The sequence below is a fragment of the Channa argus genome, unplaced genomic scaffold (assembly GCF_033026475.1).
Source record: "Channa argus isolate prfri unplaced genomic scaffold, Channa argus male v1.0 Contig013, whole genome shotgun sequence".
Taxonomy (NCBI): domain Eukaryota; kingdom Metazoa; phylum Chordata; class Actinopteri; order Anabantiformes; family Channidae; genus Channa; species Channa argus.
This window is the reverse complement of record NW_027125232.1, coordinates 17,180-37,354: the sequence shown is the minus strand read 5'-3', so window position 1 is coordinate 37,354 and position 20,175 is coordinate 17,180. Positions and strand designations below refer to the sequence as shown.

Below are 20,175 nucleotides of genomic sequence, written 5' to 3'. Positions count from 1 at the left end.
AGCAGAGAAAAGAATGTGAAATATACAAAAATTGCATTCCCAAGCTGATATGCATCTGGATTTGTATAGTAGGTGAATATGTACTTTCTGTATCTGGTTCACTTTACTAAAAGGTTGTAAAGGCCCTAAGTCAGCTTACAAAACACAGTGAGCAGAGGATGGTTTCGAGCCATTGACCTTTGGGTTATGGGCCCAGCACGCTTCCACTGCACCACTCTGCTGTCAACCACCCCAGATGGGATTTGAACCCACAATCATTGGCTTAGGAGGCCAGTGCCTTATCCATTAGGCCACTGGGGCATCTCAAACACCTTTACTCATCAGTTCTTCCACCAAACAGTTGCTTCCTATACAGAGCATAATGTGAGACATGCTATGTTGGCTTTGGGTAACACAATAATGGCCCCAAATGCAGTAGATATAGTGAGTAGAAGGGAAATTTTTAAAAGTGCAAAGAAAAAGATGTGAAACACATAGAAACTAGTTTCCAATGCTGATATAAAACTGGCATTGTACCCCAGATTGGACTCGAACCCTTTGGGTAACACAATAATGACAATAAAAGCAGTTAGTATAGTAAGATGGAGGAAACCATTTAAAAGAGCAGAGAAAGGAATTTGAAATATACAAAAATTGCATTCCCAAGCTGATATGCATCTGGAATTGTACAGTAGGTGAATATGTACTTTCTGTATCTGGTTCACTTTACTAAAAGGTTGTAAAGGGCCTAAGTCAGCTTACAAAACACAGTTAGCAGAGGATAGTTTCGAACCATCGACCTTTGGGTTATGGGCCCAGCACGCTTCCGCTGAGCCACTCTGCTGTCAACCACCCCAGATGGGACTCGAACCCTTTGGGTAACACAATAATGACAATAAAAGCAGTTAGTATAGTAAGATGGAGGAAAGCATTTGAAAGAGCAGAGAAAAGAATGTGAAATATACAAAAATTGCATTCCCAAGCTCATATGCATCTGGAATTGTACAGTAGGTGAATATGTACTTTCTGTATCTGGTTCACTTTACTAAAAGGTTGTAAAGGCCCTAAGTCAGCTTACAAAACACAGTTAGCAGAGGATGGTTTCGATCCATCGACTTCTGGGTTATGGGCCCAGCACGCTTCCGCTGCGCCACTCTGCTTTGAACCACACCAGATTGGACTCGAACCCTTTGGGTAATACAACTGCTCATACTGAACCAAAACCCAAAACTTTTAAATGTGGATTATTAAACATCAGATCTCTCTCTTCTAAATCTTTGTTAGTAAATGACTTGATAAATGATCATCAAATTGGTTCATTTTGTCTCACTGAAACGTGGTTGCAGCAGGAAGAATATGTCAGTTTAAATGAGTCAACCCCCCAAAGTCATATTAATTATCATGTTCCTAGATGCACAGGCCGAGGTGGAGGAGTAGCAGCAATATTTCACTCTAGCTTATCAATAATTCCTAGACCTAAACATAGTTATACCTCATTTGAGAGTCTTACTCTTAGCCTTTCACACCCAAACTGGAAAACTCAAAAACCACTATTATTTGTTATCGTGTACCGTCCTCCAGTCCCTTATTCAGAGTTTTTGATTGAATTTTCTGATTTTCTATCTGATTTAGTGCTTAGTACAGATAAAGTCATTATAGTGGGTGACTTTAACATTCATGTAGATGCTGACAGTAACTGTCTGAGCACTGCGTTTAATTCATTATTAGATTCAATTGGTTTTTCCCAAAATGTAAATAAACCCACTCATTGTTTTAGTCACACGTTAGACCTTGTCCTTACATATGGCATTGAAACTGATAATTTAATAGTATTTCCTCATAATTCTCTTCTGTCTGACCATTTTCTAATAACATTTGAATTTACAATAACGGACTATACAGCAGTTAGGAAAAAATTCCACTACAGCAGATGTTTATCTGAAAATGCTGTGAATACATTTAAAGAAATTATTTCTTCATCTTTTTCACCACCATGTGTCAATACTATGGTGAGTAGCCATCTTACTCCTGTGCAAATTGATTATTTAGTTGACGATTCTGCCGCCTCACTGCGTAGGATACTAGATACAGTTGCCCCTTTGAAATAGAAGGCAGTGAATCAGAGGAGCCGACCTCCATGGTACAATTCACAAATGCACAGCTTAAAGCAGGCAACACGAAAGTTAGAGAGGAAGTGGCGTTCCACTAATTTAGAAGAATCCCGGTTAGCCTGGAAAAACAGTTTAAAAACATACAAAAAAGCTCTCCGTGATGCCAGAACAGCATATTATTCCGCATTAATAGAGGAAAACAAGAACAACCCCCGGTTTCTGTTCAGCACTGTAGCCAGGCTGACTAAGAGCCATAGTTCTGTTGAGCCTAGTATTCCCTTAACTTTGAGCAGCAATGACTTTATGACTTTCTTTACTAGTAAAATTGTAGCCATTAGGGAAAAGATTCACCAGATCCTCCCTACAAATATTACGGCTAGATCTTCATGTACAACAGCTATAGAATCCTCAATAAGGCCCCAATCCATCTTAGACTGCTTTTCACCCATAGATCTCACTGAGCTAAGTTCAACTACCGCCTCCTCAAAACTAACAACATGTCTTTTAGACCCTGTTCCAACCAAATTGCTTAAAGATGTTCTACCTTTAATAGACACTTTCATATTAGATTTGATTAACCTATCTTTAGAAACTGGCTATGTACCAAAGGCCTATAAAGTTGCTGTAATCAAACCATTACTTAAAAAACCTTGTCTTGATCCAGGGGATTTAGCCAACTATAGACCAATATCAAATCTCCCGTTTATTTCTAAAATCCTTGAAAAAGTAGTTGCAAAACAATTATGTGATCACCTTTACAGGAATAATTTGTATGAAGACTTTCAGTCAGGATTTAGAGCTCATCACAGTACAGAAACAGCACTGGTAAAAGTCTCCAATGATCTTCTCCTGGCTTCAGATAATGGACTTGTGTCTGTACTCGTCTTACTAGACCTTAGTGCCGCATTTGACACCATTGACCACAACATTTTATTACAGAGACTAGAACATGGATTTGGGATTAAAGGAACCACATTACATTGGTTTAAATCTTATCTGTCAGACAGATTCCAACTTGTTCATGTTAATGATGACTCTTCTTTATGCACCAAAGTCAGCTATGGAGTTCCACAGGGCTCTGTGTTAGGACCAATACTTTTTAATCTCTACATGTCACCTTTAGGCAAAATCATTAGGAAACATTCCATAAACTTCCACTGATATGCAGATGATACCCAGCTCTATTTATCTGTGAAACCAGAAGATACTAACCAATTAGTCAAATTTGAAGCATGTCTAAAAGACATAAAGAACTGGATGTCCTACAATTTCCTACTTCTAAATTCAGACAAAACTGAAATCATCCTCTTTGGGCCTAAAAACATGAGAAATATGCTGTCTAACAATATAGTTACTCTAGATGACATAACTTTGGCCTCTAGTACTACGGTGAGGAACCTTGGAGTTATCTTTGACCAAGATTTGGCGTTTACGTCACATAAAAGACAAATGTCTAGAACAGCCTTCTTCCACCTACGGAACATTGCTAAAATTAGAAGCATCCTGTCTCAAAGTGATGCCGAAAAACTGGTCCATGCATTTGTTACTTCTAGGTTGGACTACTGTAATTCCCTACTTCTGGGGTGTCCTAATAACTCTCTAAAAAGCCTTCAATTAATCCAAAATGCTGCAGCAAGAGTGCTGACTGGATTAGGAAAGAGAGATCATATTTCACCTTCACTAGCTTCTCTTCATTGGCTTCCCATAAAATCTAGAATAGAGTTCAAAACCCTCCTCCTTACATACAAAGCTCTTAATGGTCAAGCTCCATCATATTTAAAAGATCTCATAGTCCTGTATCGCCCAATTAGACCACTTCGATCCCAAAATACTGGCCTACTTGTGGTTCCCAGAGTTTGCAAAAGTAGAATGGGAGGCAGAGCCTTTAGCTATCAAGCTCCTCTCCTGTGGAACCAGCTTCCAATCCAAATTCGGGGAGCAGACACCCTCTCTACTTTTAAGACTAGGCTTAAAACTTTCCTTTTTGATAAAGCTTATAGTTAAAAATCCTCACTCAACGCCAGTGCCTTATCCATTAGGCCACTGGGGCATCTCAAACACCTTTACTCATCAGTTCTTCCACCAAACAGTTGCTTCCTAGACAGAGCATAATGTGAGACATGCCATGTTGGCTTTGGGTAACACAATAATGGCCCCAAATGCAGTAGATATAGTGAGTAGAAGGGAAATTTTTAAAAGTGCAAAGAAAAAGATGTGAAACACGTAGAAACTAGATTGCCATGCTGATATGAAACTGGCATTGTACCCCAGATTGGACTCGAACCCTTTGGGTAGCACAATAATGACAATAAAAGCAGTTAGTATAGTAAGATGGAGGAAAGCATTTGAAAGAGCAGAGAAAAGAATGTGAAATATACAATAATTGCATTCCCAAGCGGATATGCATCTGGAATTGTACAGTAGGTGAATATGTACTTTCTGTATCTGGTTCACTTTACTAAGAGGTTGTAAAGGCCCTAAGTCAGCTTACAAAACACAGTTAGCAGAGGATGGTTTCGATCCATCGACCTCTGGGTTTTGGGCCCAGCACGCTTCCGCTGCGCCACTCTGCTTTCAACCACACCAGATTGGAGTCGAACCCTTTGGGTAACACAATAATGACAATAAAAGCAGTTAGTATAGTAAGATGGAGGAAAGCATTTGAAAGAGCAGAGAAAAGAATGTGAAATATACAAAAATTGCATTCCCAAGCTGATATGCATCTGGAATTGTACAGTAGGCGAATATGTATTTTCTGTATCTGGTTCACTTTACTAAAAGGTTGTAAAGGCCCTAAGTCAGCTTACAAAACACAGTTAGCAGAGGATGGTTTCGATCCATCGACCTCTGGGTTATGGGCCCAGCACGCTTCCGCTGCGCCACTCTGCTTTCAACCACGCCAGATTGGACTCGAACCCTTTGGGTAACACAATAATGACAATAAAAGCAGTTAGTATAGTAAGATGGAGGAAAGCATTTGAAAGAGCAGAGAAAAGAATGTGAAATATACAAAAATTGCATTCCCAAGCTGATATGCATCTGGAATATTACAGTAGGTGAATATGTACTTTCTGTATCTGGATCACTTTACTTAAAGGTTGTAAGGGCCCTAAGTCAGCTTACAAAACACAGTTAGCAAAGGATGGTTTCAATCTATTGACCTCTGGGTTATGGGCCCAGCACGCTTCTGCTGCGCCACTCTGCTGTCAACCACCCCAGATGGGACTCGAACCCACAATCCCTGGCTTAGGAGGCCAGTGCATTATCCATTAGGCCACTGGGGAATCACAAACACCTTTACTCCTCAGTTCTTCCAACTAACAGTTGCTTCCTATATAGAGCATAATGTGAGACATGCCATGTTGGCTTTGGGTAACACAGTAATGGCCCCAAATGCAGTAGATATAGTGAGTAGAAGGGGAAAGATGTGAAATACGTAGAAAATAGATTGCCATGCTGAGATGAAACTGGCATTGTACACCAGATTGGACTCGAACCGTTTGGGTAACACAATAATGACAATAAAAGCAGTTAGTATAGTAAGATGGACGAAAGCATTTGAAAGAGCAGAGAAAGGAATTTGAAATATACAAAAATTGCATTCCCAAGCTGATATGCATCTGGAATTGTACAGTAGATGAATATGTACTGTCCTTATCTGGTTCATTTTACTAAGACATTGTAAAGGCTCTAAATCACTTTACAAAACACAGTTAGCAGAGGATGGATTCAATCCATCGACCTCTGGGTTATGGGCCCAGCACACTTCTGCTGCGCCAATCTGCTTTCAACCAAACCAGATTGGACTCGAACCCTTTGGGTAACACAATAATGACAATAAAAGCAGTTAGTATAGTAAGATTGAGGAAAGCATTTGAAAGAGCAGAGAAAAGAATGTGAAATATACAAAAATTGCATTCCCAAGCTGATATGCATCTGGAATTGTACAGTAGGTGAATATGTACATTCTGTATCTGGTTCACTTTACTAAAAAGTTGCAAAGGCCCTAAGTCAGCTTACAAAACACAGTTAGCAGAGGATGGTTTCGATCCATCGACCTCTGGGTTATGGGCCCAGCACGCTTCCGCTGCGCCACTCTGCTGTCAACCACCCCAGATGGGACTTGAACCCACAATCCCTGGCTTAGGAGGCCAGTGCCTTATCCATTAGGCCACTGGGGCCTCTCAAACACCTTTACTCATCAGTTCTTCCACCAAACAGTTGCTTCCTAGACAGAGCATAATGTGAGACATGCCATGTTGGCTTTGGGTAACACAATAATGGCCCCAAATGCAGTAGATATAGTGAGTAGAAGGGAAATTTTTAAAAGTGCAAAGAAAAAGATGTGAAACACGTAGAAACTAGATTGCCATGCTGATATGAAACTGGCATTGTACCCCAGATTGGACTCGAACCCTTTGGGTAACACAATAATGACAATAAAAGCAGTTAGTATAGTAAGATGGAGGAAAGCATTTGAAAGAGCAGAGAAAAGAATGTGAAATATACAATAATTGCATTCCCAAGCTGATATGCATCTGGAATTGTATAGTAGGTGAATATGTACTTTCTGTATCTGGTTCACTTTACTAAGAGGTTGTAAAGGCCCTAAGTCAGCTTACAAAACACAGTTAGCAGAGGATGGTTTCGATCCATCGACCTCTGGGTTATGGGCCCAGCACGCTTCCGCTGCGCCACTCTGCTGTCAACCACCCCAGATGGGACTTGAACCGACAATCCCTGGCTTAGGAGGCCAGTGCCTTATCCGTTAGGCCACTGGGGCCTCTCAAACACCTTTACTCATCAGTTCTTCCACCAAACAGTTGCTTCCTAGACAGAGCATAATGTGAGACATGCCATGTTGGCTTTGGGTAACACAATAATGGCCCCAAATGCAGTAGATATAGTGAGTAGAAGGGAAATTTTTAAAAGTGCAAAGAAAAAGATGTGAAACACGTAGAAACTAGATTGCCATGCTGATATGAAACTGGCATTGTACCCCAGATTGGACTCGAACCCTTTGGGTAGCACAATAATGACAATAAAAGCAGTTAGTATAGTAAGATGGAGGAAAGCATTTGAAAGAGCAGAGAAAAGAATGTGAAATATACAATAATTGCATTCCCAAGCTGATATGCATCTGGAATTGTATAGTAGGTGAATATGTACTTTCTGTATCTGGTTCACTTTACTAAGAGGTTGTAAAGGCCCTAAGTCAGCTTACAAAACACAGTTAGCAGAGGATGGTTCCGATCCATCGACCTCTGGGTTATGGGCCCAGCACGCTTCCGCTGCGCCACTCTGCTGTCAACCACCCCAGATGGGACTTGAACCCACAATCCCTGGCTTAGGAGGCCAGTGCCTTATCCATTAGGCCACTGGGGCATCTCAATCACCTTTACTCATCAGTTCTTCCACCAAACAGTTGCTTCCTATACAGAGCATAATGTGAGACATGCCATGTTGGCTTTGGGTAACACAATAATGGCCCCATATGCAGTAGATATAGTGAGTTCAATTCAATTCAACTTTATTTATATAGTGCCAATTCACAACAAAGTCATCTCAGGGCACTTTACAGAATAAAGTAAAGATTATAAAGATATATAAAGAGAACCCAACAATTCCCCCTGGAGCAAGCCATAGGCAACAGTGGAGAGGAAAAACTCCCTTTAACGGAAGAAACCTCCAGCAGAACCAGGCTCAGGGTGGACGGCCATTTGCCTCGACCGGTTGGGGTGAGTGGAAAGGGGAGAGGGAAAAGAACAGAGCAACAAAAAGCAACAACAAAACATTGGGCAGATTGGTAGGACCAGTAGCTTCACGCTGGAAGACACACAGCTTCAAAGCCGGGGGACACCTGCAGAAAGGGACAGAGAGAAGGGGACAGAGGATGACAAAGACAACTACGGGAGAGAACACACAGAGTTAATGACATGCAGTGGTGACAATTGCGGGATGAGAGGAGAGGAGAGATGGTCAAGAGGAGGAAAGGAGCTCAGTGCATTGGGGGGTGGGTCCCCCAGCAGTCTAAGCCTATGGCAGCATAACTATAAATAACTATATGCTTTATTAAAAAGGAAGGTTTTAAGCCTAGACTTAAAAGTAGAGAGGCTGTCTGCTTCCCGAATCTGAACTGGGAGCTGGTTTCACAAGAGAGGAGCTTGATAGCTAAAGGCTCTACCTCCCATTCTACTTTTGGAAATTCTGGGAACCACAAGTAGGCCTGCATTCTGAGAGCAAAGTGGTCTACTGGGATGATATGGTGCTATGAGGTCTTCTAAATATGATGGAGCCTGACCATTCAGAGCTTTATATGTAAGAAGCAGGGTTTCAAATTCTATTCTACATTTAATTGGAAGCCAATGGAGAGAAGCTAGTGAAGGTGAAATATGATCTCTCTTGCTAGTTCCAGTCAGCACTCTTGCTGCAGCATTTTGGATTAATTGCAGGCTCTTTAGGGAGTTACTGGGGCATCCTGAAAGTAGGGAATTACAGTAGTCAAACCTAGAGGTAACAAATGCATGGACCAGTTTTTCGGCATCACTTTGAGACAGGATGCTCCTAATTTTGGCAATGTTCCGTAGGTGGAAGAAGGCTGTTCTAGAGATTTGTTTTATATGTGAGTTAAAGGACAGATCCTGATCAAACATAACTCCAAGGTTCCTTGCAGTAGTACTGGAGGCCAGGCTTATGCCATCTAGTGTAACAATATGGTTGGACATCATATCTCTGAGATTTTTGGGCCCAAATACTATGAATTCAGTTTTGTCTGAGTTTAAAAGTAAAAAATTGTGGGACATCCAGGCCTTTATGTCTTGTAGGCATGCTTGAAGCTTTATTAACTGATTATTTTCATCTGGTTCCATATATAAATATAGCTGGGTATCATCAGCATAACAGTGGAAGGGATATTTTTAAAAGTGCAAAGAAAAAGATGTGAAACACGTAGAAACTAGATTGCCATGCTGATATGAAACTGGCATTGTACCCCAGATTGGACTCGAACCCTTTGGGTAACAAAATAATGACAATAAAAGCAGTTAGTATAGTAAGATGGAGGAAAGCATTTGAAAGAGCAGAGAAAAGAATGTGAAATTTACAAAAATTGCATTCCCAAGCTGATATGCATCTGGAATATTACAGTAGGTGAATATGTACTTTCTGTATCTGGATCACTTTACTTAAAGGTTGTAAAGGCCCTAAGTCAGCTTACAAAACACAGTTAGCAAAGGATGGTTTCAATCTATTGACCTCTGGGTTATGGGCCCAGCACGCTTCCGCTGCGCCACTCTGCTTTCAACCACGCCAGATTGGACTCGAACCCTTTGGGTAACACAATAATGACAATAAAAGCAGTTAGTATAGTAAGATGGAGGAAAGCATTTGAAAGAGCAGAGAAAAGAATGTGAAATATACAAAAATTGCATTCCCAAGCTGATATGCATCTGGAATATTACAGTAGGTGAATATGTACTTTCTGTATCTGGATCACTTTACTTAAAGGTTGTAAAGGCCCTAAGTCAGCTTACAAAACACAGTTAGCAAAGGATGGTTTCAATCTATTGACCTCTGGGTTATGGGCCCAGCACGCTTTTGCTGCGCCACTCTGCTGTCAACCACCCCAGATGGGACTCGAACCCACAATCCCTGGCTTAGGAGGCCAGTGCATTATCCATTAGGCCACTGGGGCATATTTCACATGGGGCAAAAAATTGTGGGACATCCAGGCCTTTATGTCTTGTAGGCATGCTTGAAGCTTTATTAACTGATTATTTTCATCTGGTTCCATATATAAATATAGCTGGGTATCATCAGCATAACAGTGGAAGGGATATTTTTAAAAGTGCAAAGAAAAAGATGTGAAACACGTAGAAACTAGATTGCCATGCTGATATGAAACTGGCATTGTACCCCAGATTGGACTCGAACCCTTTGGGTAACACAATAATGACAATAAAAGCAGTTAGTATAGTAAGATGGAGGAAAGCATTTGAAATACGTAGAAACTAGATTGCCATGCTGAGATGAAACTGGCATTGTACACCAGATTGGACTCGAACCCTTTGGGTAACACAATAATGGCCCCAAATGCAGTAGATATAGTGAGTAGAAGGGAAATTTTTAAAAGTGCAAAGAAAAAGATGTGAAACACATAGAAACTAGTTTCCAATGCTGATATGAAACTGGCATTGTACCCCAGATTGGACTCGAACCCTTTGGGTAACACAATAATGACAATAAAAGCAGTTAGTATAGTAAGATGGAGGGAACCATTTAAAAGAGCAGAGAAAGGAATTTGAAATATACAAAAATTGCATTCCCAAGCTTATATGCATCTGGAATTGTACAGGAGGTGAATATTTACTTTCTGTATCTGGTTCAGTTTACTAAAAGGTTGTAAAGGCCCTAAGTCAGCTTACAAAACACAGTTAGCAGAGGATGGTTTCGATCCATCGACCTCTGGGTTATGGGTCCAGCACGCTTCCGCTGTACCACTCTGCTGTCAACCACCCCAGATAGGACTTGAACCCACAATCCCTGGCTTAGGAGGCCAGTGCCTTATCCAATAGGCCACTGGGGCATCTCAAACACCTTTACTCATCAGTTCTTCCACCAAACAGTTGCTTCCTATACAGAGCATAATGTGAGCCATGCCATGTTGGCTTTGGGTAACACAATAATGGCCCCAAATGCAGTAGATATAGTGAGTAGAAGGGAAATTTTTAAAAGTGCAAAGAAAAAGATGTGAAACACGTAGAAACTAGAATGCCATGCTGATATGAAACTGGCATTGTACCCCAGATTGGACTCGAACCCTTTGGGTAACACAATAATGACAATAAAAGCAGTTAGTATAGTAAGATGGAGGAAAGCATTTGAAAGAGCAGAGAAAAGAATGTGAAATATACAAAAATTGCATTCCCAAGCTGATATGCATCTGGAATATTACAGTAGGTGAATATGTACTTTCTGTATCTGGTTCACTTTACTAAAAGGTTGTAAAGGCCCTAAGTCAGCTTACAAAACACAGTTAGCAGAGGATAGTTTCGAACCATCGACCTTTGGGTTATGGGCCCAGCACGCTTCCGCTGAGCCACTCTGCTGTCAACCACCCCAGATGGGACTCGAACCCTTTGGGTAACACAATAATGACAATAAAAGCAGTTAGTATAGTAAGATGGAGGAAAGCATTTGAAAGAGCAGAGAAAAGAATGTGAAATATACAAAAATTGCATTCCCAAGCTCATATGCATCTGGAATTGTACAGTAGGTGAATATGTACTTTCTGTATCTGGTTCACTTTACTAAAAGGTTGTAAAGGCCCTAAGTCAGCTTACAAAACACAGTTAGCAGAGGATGGTTTCGATCCATCGACCTCTGGGTTATGGGCCCAGCACGCTTCCGCTGCGCCACTCTGCTTTGAACCACACCAGATTGGACTCGAACCCTTTGGGTAATACAACTGCTCATACTGAACCAAAACCCAAAACTTTTAAATGTGGATTATTAAACATCAGATCTCTCTCTTCTAAATCTTTGTTAGTAAATGACTTGATAAATGATCATCAAATTGGTTTATTTTGTCTCACTGAAACGTGGTTGCAGCAGGAAGAATATGTCAGTTTAAATGAGTCAACCCCCCAAAGTCATATTAATTATCATGTTCCTAGATGCACAGGCCGAGGTGGAGGAGTAGCAGCAATATTTCACTCTAGCTTATCAATAATTCCTAGACCTAAACATAGTTATACCTCATTTGAGAGTCTTACTCTTAGCCTTTCACACCCAAACTGGAAAACTCAAAAACCACTATTATTTGTTATCGTGTACCGTCCTCCAGTCCCTTATTCAGAGTTTTTGATTGAATTTTCTGATTTTCTATCTGATTTAGTGCTTAGTACAGATAAAGTCATTATAGTGGGTGACTTTAACATTCATGTAGATGCTGACAGTAACTGTCTGAGCACTGCGTTTAATTCATTATTAGATTCAATTGGTTTTTCCCAAAATGTAAATAAACCCACTCATTGTTTTAGTCACACGTTAGACCTTGTCCTTACATATGGCATTGAAACTGATAATTTAATAGTATTTCCTCATAATTCTCTTCTGTCTGACCATTTTCTAATAACATTTGAATTTACAATAACGGACTATACAGCAGTTAGGAAAAAATTCCACTACAGCAGATGTTTATCTGAAAATGCTGTGAATACATTTAAAGAAATTATTTCTTCATCTTTTTCACCACCATGTGTCAATACTATGGTGAGTAGCCATCTTACTCCTGTGCAAATTGATTATTTAGTTGACGATTCTGCCGCCTCACTGCGTAGGATACTAGATACAGTTGCCCCTTTGAAATAGAAGGCAGTGAATCAGAGGAGCCGACCTCCATGGTACAATTCACAAATGCACAGCTTAAAGCAGGCAACACGAAAGCTAGAGAGGAAGTGGCGTTCCACTAATTTAGAAGAATCCCGGTTAGCCTGGAAAAACAGTTTAAAAACATACAAAAAAGCTCTCCGTGATGCCAGAACAGCATATTATTCCGCATTAATAGAGGAAAACAAGAACAACCCCCGGTTTCTGTTCAGCACTGTAGCCAGGCTGACTAAGAGCCATAGTTCTGTTGAGCCTAGTATTCCCTTAACTTTGAGCAGCAATGACTTTATGACTTTCTTTACTAGTAAAATTGTAGCCATTAGGGAAAAGATTCACCAGATCCTCCCTACAAATATTACGGCTAGATCTTCATGTACAACAGCTATAGAATCCTCAATAAGGCCCCAATCCATCTTAGACTGCTTTTCACCCATAGATCTCACTGAGCTAAGTTCAACTACCGCCTCCTCAAAACTAACAACATGTCTTTTAGACCCTGTTCCAACCAAATTGCTTAAAGATGTTCTACCTTTAATAGACACTTTCATATTAGATTTGATTAACCTATCTTTAGAAACTGGCTATGTACCAAAGGCCTATAAAGTTGCTGTAATCAAACCATTACTTAAAAAACCTTGTCTTGATCCAGGGGATTTAGCCAACTATAGACCAATATCAAATCTCCCGTTTATTTCTAAAATCCTTGAAAAAGTAGTTGCAAAACAATTATGTGATCACCTTTACAGGAATAATTTGTATGAAGACTTTCAGTCAGGATTTAGAGCTCATCACAGTACAGAAACAGCACTGGTAAAAGTCTCCAATGATCTTCTCCTGGCTTCAGATAATGGACTTGTGTCTGTACTCGTCTTACTAGACCTTAGTGCCGCATTTGACACCATTGACCACAACATTTTATTACAGAGACTAGAACATGGATTTGGGATTAAAGGAACCACATTACATTGGTTTAAATCTTATCTGTCAGACAGATTCCAACTTGTTCATGTTAATGATGACTCTTCTTTATGCACCAAAGTCAGCTATGGAGTTCCACAGGGCTCTGTGTTAGGACCAATACTTTTTAATCTCTACATGTCACCTTTAGGCAAAATCATTAGGAAACATTCCATAAACTTCCACTGATATGCAGATGATACCCAGCTCTATTTATCTGTGAAACCAGAAGATACTAACCAATTAGTCAAATTTGAAGCATGTCTAAAAGACATAAAGAACTGGATGTCCTACAATTTCCTACTTCTAAATTCAGACAAAACTGAAATCATCCTCTTTGGGCCTAAAAACATGAGAAATATGCTGTCTAACAATATAGTTACTCTAGATGACATAACTTTGGCCTCTAGTACTACGGTGAGGAACCTAGGAGTTATCTTTGACCAAGATTTGGCGTTTACGTCACATAAAAGACAAATGTCTAGAACAGACTTCTTCCACCTACGGAACATTGCTAAAATTAGAAGCATCCTGTCTCAAAGTGATGCCGAAAAACTTGTCCATGCATTTGTTACTTCTAGGTTGGACTACTGTAATTCCCTACTTCTGGGGTGTCCTAATAACTCTCTAAAAAGCCTTCAATTAATCCAAAATGCTGCAGCAAGAGTGCTGACTGGATTAGGAAAGAGAGATCATATTTCACCTTCACTAGCTTCTCTTCATTGGCTTCCCATAAAATCTAGAATAGAGTTCAAAACCCTCCTCCTTACATACAAAGCTCTTAATGGTCAAGCTCCATCATATTTAATAGATCTCATAGTCCTGTATCGCCCAATTAGACCACTTCGATCCCAAAATACTGGCCTACTTGTGGTTCCCAGAGTTTGCAAAAGTAGAATGGGAGGCAGAGCCTTTAGCTATCAAGCTCCTCTCCTGTGGAACCAGCTTCCAATCCAAATTCGGGGAGCAGACACCCTCTCTACTTTTAAGACTAGGCTTAAAACTTTCCTTTTTGATGAAGCTTATAGTTAAAAATCCTCACTCAACGCCAGTGCCTTATCCATTAGGCCACTGGGGCATCTCAAACACCTTTACTCATCAGTTCTTCCACCAAAAAGTTGCTTCCTAGACAGAGCATAATGTGAGACATGCCATGTTGGCTTTGGGTAACACAATAATGGCCCCAAATGCAGTAGATATAGTGAGTAGAAGGGAAATTTTTAAAAGTGCAAAGAAAAAGATGTGAAACACGTAGAAACTAGATTGCCATGCTGATATGAAACTGGCATTGTACCCCAGATTGGACTCGAACCCTTTGGGAAGCACAATAATGACAATAAAAGCAGTTAGTATAGTAAGATGGAGGAAAGCATTTGAAAGAGCAGAGAAAAGAATGTGAAATATACAATAATTGCATTCCCAAGCGGATATGCATCTGGAATTGTACAGTAGGTGAATATGTACTTTCTGTATCTGGTTCACTTTACTAAGAGGTTGTAAAGGCCCTAAGTCAGCTTACAAAACACAGTTAGCAGAGGATGGATTCGATCCATCGACCTCTGGGTTATGGGCCCAGCACACTTCTGCTGCGCCACTCTGCTTTCAACCAAACCAGATTGGACTCGAACCCTTTGGGTAACACAATAATGACAATAAAAGCAGTTAGTATAGTAAGATTGAGGAAAGCATTTGAAAGAGCAGAGAAAAGAATGTGAAATATACAAAAATTGCATTCCCAAGCTGATATGCATCTGGAATTGTACAGTAGGTGAATATGTACATTCTGTATCTGGTTCACTTTACTAAAAAGTTGCAAAGGCCCTAAGTCAGCTTACAAAACACAGTTAGCAGAGGATGGTTTCGATCCATCGACCTCTGGGTTATGGGCCCAGCACGCTTCCGCTGCGCCACTCTGCTGTCAACCACCCCAGATGGGACTTGAACCCACAATCCCTGGCTTAGGAGGCCAGTGCCTTATCCATTAGGCCACTGGGGCCTCTCAAACACCTTTACTCATCAGTTCTTCCACCAAACAGTTGCTTCCTAGACAGAGCATAATGTGAGACATGCCATGTTGGCTTTGGGTAACACAATAATGGCCCCAAATGCAGTAGATATAGTGAGTAGAAGGGAAATTTTTAAAAGTGCAAAGAAAAAGATGTGAAACACGTAGAAACTAGATTGCCATGCTGATATGAAACTGGCATTGTACCCCAGATTGGACTCGAACCCTTTGGGTAGCACAATAATGACAATAAAAGCAGTTAGTATAGTAAGATGGAGGAAAGCATTTGAAAGAGCAGAGAAAAGAATGTGAAATATACAATAATTGCATTCCCAAGCTGATATGCATCTGGAATTGTATAGTAGGTGAATATGTACTTTCTGTATCTGGTTCACTTTACTAAGAGGTTGTAAAGGCCCTAAGTCAGCTTACAAAACACAGTTAGCAGAGGATGGCTTCGATCCATCGACCTCTGGGTTATGGGCCCAGCACGCTTCCGCTGCGCCACTCTGCTGTCAACCACCCCAGATGGGACTTGAACCCACAATCCCTGGCTTAGGAGGCCAGTGCCTTATCCATTAGGCCACTGGGGCATCTCAATCACCTTTACTCATCAGTTCTTCCACCAAACAGTTGCTTCCTATACAGAGCATAATGTGAGACATGCCATGTTGGCTTTGGGTAACACAATAATGGCCCCATATGCAGTAGATATAGTGAGTTCAATTCAATTCAACTTTATTTATATAGTGCCAATTCACAACAAAGTCATCTCAGGGCACTTTACAGAATAAAGTCAAGATTATAAAGATATATAAAGAGAACCCAACAATTCCCCCTGGAGCAAGCCATAGGCAACAGTGGAGAGGAAAAACTCCCTTTAACGGAAGAAACCTCCAGCAGAACCAGGCTCAGGGTGGACGGCCATCAGCCTCGACCGGTTGGGGTGAGTGGAAAGGGGAGAGGGAAAAGAACAGAGCAACAAAAAGCAACAACAAAACATTGGGCAGATTGGTAGGACCAGTAGCTTCACGCTGGAAGACACACAGCTTCAAAGCCGGGGGACACCTGCAGAAAGGGACAGAGAGAAGGGGACAGAGGATGACAAAGACAACTACGGGAGAGAACACACAGAGTTAATGACATACAGTGGTGACAATTGCGGGATGAGAGGAGAGGAGAGATGGTCAAGAGGAGGAAAGGAGCTCAGTGCATTGGGGGGTGGGTCCCCCAGCAGTCTAAGCCTATGGCAGCATAACTATAAATAACTATATGCTTTATTAAAAAGGAAGGTTTTAAGTCTAGACTTAAAAGTAGAGAGGCTGTCTGCTTCCCGAATCTGAACTGGGAGCTGGTTTCACAAGAGAGGAGCTTGATAGCTAAAGGCTCTACCTCCCATTCTACTTTTGGAAATTCTGGGAACCACAAGTAGGCCTGCATTCTGAGAGCAAAGTGGTCTACTGGGATGATATGGTGCTATGAGGTCTTCTAAATATGATGGAGCCTGACCATTCAGAGCTTTATATGTAAGAAGCAGGGTTTCAAATTCTATTCTACATTTAATTGGAAGCCAATGGAGAGAAGCTAGTGAAGGTGAAATATGATCTCTCTTGCTAGTTCCAGTCAGCACTCTTGCTGCAGCATTTTGGATTAATTGCAGGCTCTTTAGGGAGTTACTGGGGCATCCTGAAAGTAGGGAATTACAGTAGTCAAACCTAGAGGTAACAAATGCATGGACCAGTTTTTCGGCATCACTTTGAGACAGGATGCTCCTAATTTTGGCAATGTTCCGTAGGTGGAAGAAGGCTGTTCTAGAGATTTGTTTTATATGTGAGTTAAAGGACAGATCCTGATCAAACATAACTCCAAGGTTCCTTGCAGTAGTACTGGAGGCCAGGCTTATGCCATCTAGTGTAACAATATGGTTGGACATCATATCTCTGAGATTTGTGGGCCCAAATACTATGAATTCAGTTTTGTCTGAGTTTAAAAGTAAAAAATTGTGGGACATCCAGGCCTTTATGTCTTGTAGGCATGCTTGAAGCTTTATTAACTGATTATTTTCATCTGGTTCCATATATAAATATAGCTGGGTATCATCAGCATAACAGTGGAAGGGATATTTTTAAAAGTGCAAAGAAAAAGATGTGAAACACGTAGAAACTAGATTGCCATGCTGATATGAAACTGGCATTGTACCCCAGATTGGACTCGAACCCTTTGGGTAACACAATAATGACAATAAAAGCAGTTAGTATAGTAAGATGGAGGAAAGCGTTTGAAAGAGCAGAGAAAAGACTGTGAAATATACAAAAATTGCATTCCCAAGCTGATATGCATCTGGAATATTACAGTAGGTGAATATGTACTTTCTGTATCTGGATCACTTTACTTAAAGGTTGTAAAGGCCCTAAGTCAGCTTACAAAACACAGTTAGCAAAGGATGGTTTCAATCTATTGACCTCTGGGTTATGGGCCCAGCACGCTTCCGCTGCGCCACTCTGCTTTCAACCACGCCAGATTGGACTCGAACCCTTTGGGTAACACAATAATGACAATAAAAGCAGTTAGTATAGTAAGATGGAGGAAAGCATTTGAAAGAGCAGAGAAAAGAATGTGAAATATACAAAAATTGCATTCCCAAGCTGATATGCATCTGGAATATTACAGTAGGTGAATATGTACTTTCTGTATCTGGATCACTTTACTTAAAGGTTGTAAAGGCCCTAAGTCAGCTTACAAAACACAGTTAGCAAAGGATGGTTTCAATCTATTGACCTCTGGGTTATGGGCCCAGCACGCTTTTGCTGCGCCACTCTGCTGTCAACCACCCCAGATGGGACTCGAACCCACAATCCCTGGCTTAGGAGGCCAGTGCATTATCCATTAGGCCACTGGGGCATCACAAACACCTTTACTCCTCAGTTCTTCCAACTAACAGTTGCTTCCTATACAGAGCATAATGTGAGACATGCCATGTTGGCTTTGGGTAACACAGTAATGGCCCCAAATGCAGTAGATATAGTGAGTAGAAGGGAAAAGATGTGAAATACGTAGAAACTAGATTGCCATGCTGAGATGAAACTGGCATTGTACACCAGATTGGACTCGAACCCTTTGGGTAACACAATAATGGCCCCAAATGCAGTAGATATAGTGAGTAGAAGGGAAATTTTTAAAAGTGCAAAGAAAAAGATGTGAAACACATAGAAACTAGTTTCCAATGCTGATATGAAACTGGCATTGTACCCCAGATTGGACTCGAACCCTTTGGGTAACACAATAATGACAATAAAAGCAGTTAGTATAGTAAGATGGAGGAAACCATTTAAAAGAGCAGAGAAAGGAATTTGAAATATACAAAAATTGCATTCCCAAGCTGATATGCATCTGGAATTGTACAGGAGGTGAATATTTACTTTCTGTATCTGGTTCAGTTTACTAAAAGGTTGCAAAGGCCCTAAGTCAGCTTACAAAACACAGTTAGCAGAGGATGGTTTCGAACCATCGACCTCTGGGTTATGGGTCCAGCACGCTTCCGCTGTACCACTCTGCTGTCAACCACCCCAGATAGGACTTGAACCCACAATCCCTGGCTTAGGAGGCCAGTGCCTTATCCAATAGGCCACTGGGGCATCTCAAACACCTTTACTCATCAGTTCTTCCACCAAACAGTTGCTTCCTATACAGAGCATAATGTGAGACATGCCATGTTGGCTTTGGGTAACACAATAATGGCCCCAAATGCAGTAGATATAGTGAGTAGAAGGGAAATTTTTAAAAGTGCAAAGAAAAAGATGTGAAACACATAGAAACTAGTTTCCAATGCTGATATAAAACTGGCATTGTACCCCAGATTGGACTCGAACCCTTTGGGTAACACAATAATGACAATAAAAGCAGTTAGTATAGTAAGATGGAGGAAACCATTTAAAAGAGCAGAGAAAGGAATTTGAAATATACAAAAATTGCATTCCCAAGCTGATATGCATCTGGAATTGTACAGTAGGTGAATATGTACTTTCTGTATCTGGTTCACTTTACTAAAAGGTTGTAAAGGGCCTAAGTCAGCTTACAAAACACAGTTAGCAGAGGATAGTTTCGAACCATCGACCTTTGGGTTATGGGCCCAGCACGCTTCCGCTGAGCCACTCTGCTGTCAACCACCCCAGATGGGACTCGAACCCTTTGGGTAACACAATAATGACAATAAAAGCAGTTAGTATAGTAAGATGGAGGAAAGCATTTGAAAGAGCAGAGAAAAGAATGTGAAATATACAAAAATTGCATTCCCAAGCTCATATGCATCTGGAATTGTACAGTAGGTGAATATGTACTTTCTGTATCTGGTTCACTTTACTAAAAGGTTGTAAAGGCCCTAAGTCAGCTTACAAAACACAGTTAGCAGAGGATGGTTTCGATCCATCGACTTCTGGGTTATGGGCCCAGCACGCTTCCGCTGCGCCACTCTGCTTTGAACCACACCAGATTGGACTCGAACCCTTTGGGTAATACAACTGCTCATACTGAACCAAAACCCAAAACTTTTAAATGTGGATTATTAAACATCAGATCTCTCTCTTCTAAATCTTTGTTAGTAAATGACTTGATAAATGATCATCAAATTGGTTCATTTTGTCTCACTGAAACGTGGTTGCAGCAGGAAGAATATGTCAGTTTAAATGAGTCAACCCCCCAAAGTCATATTAATTATCATGTTCCTAGATGCACAGG

General features: G+C 40.8%; 6 non-coding genes across 6 annotated transcripts; all 6 read right to left on the bottom strand.

Moving 5' to 3' along the window:
• Positions 1–227: 227 nt before the first annotated feature.
• Positions 228–300, bottom strand: trnar-ccu (transfer RNA arginine (anticodon CCU)). The gene has a single exon. It is a non-coding gene; the product is annotated as a tRNA-Arg (tRNA).
• A 4,291-nt stretch (positions 301–4,591) lies between these two features.
• trnal-caa (transfer RNA leucine (anticodon CAA)) lies at positions 4,592–4,663 on the bottom strand. The gene has a single exon. It is a non-coding gene; the product is annotated as a tRNA-Leu (tRNA).
• Positions 4,664–6,198: 1,535 nt separating this feature from the next.
• On the bottom strand, positions 6,199–6,271 carry trnar-ccu (transfer RNA arginine (anticodon CCU)). Its single transcript has one exon. It is a non-coding gene; the product is annotated as a tRNA-Arg (tRNA).
• A 1,131-nt stretch (positions 6,272–7,402) lies between these two features.
• Positions 7,403–7,475, bottom strand: trnar-ccu (transfer RNA arginine (anticodon CCU)). Its single transcript has one exon. It is a non-coding gene; the product is annotated as a tRNA-Arg (tRNA).
• Positions 7,476–15,359: 7,884 nt separating this feature from the next.
• Positions 15,360–15,432, bottom strand: trnar-ccu (transfer RNA arginine (anticodon CCU)). Its single transcript has one exon. It is a non-coding gene; the product is annotated as a tRNA-Arg (tRNA).
• A 529-nt stretch (positions 15,433–15,961) lies between these two features.
• On the bottom strand, positions 15,962–16,034 carry trnar-ccu (transfer RNA arginine (anticodon CCU)). The gene has a single exon. It is a non-coding gene; the product is annotated as a tRNA-Arg (tRNA).
• Between the last annotated feature and the right edge of the window lie 4,141 nt (positions 16,035–20,175).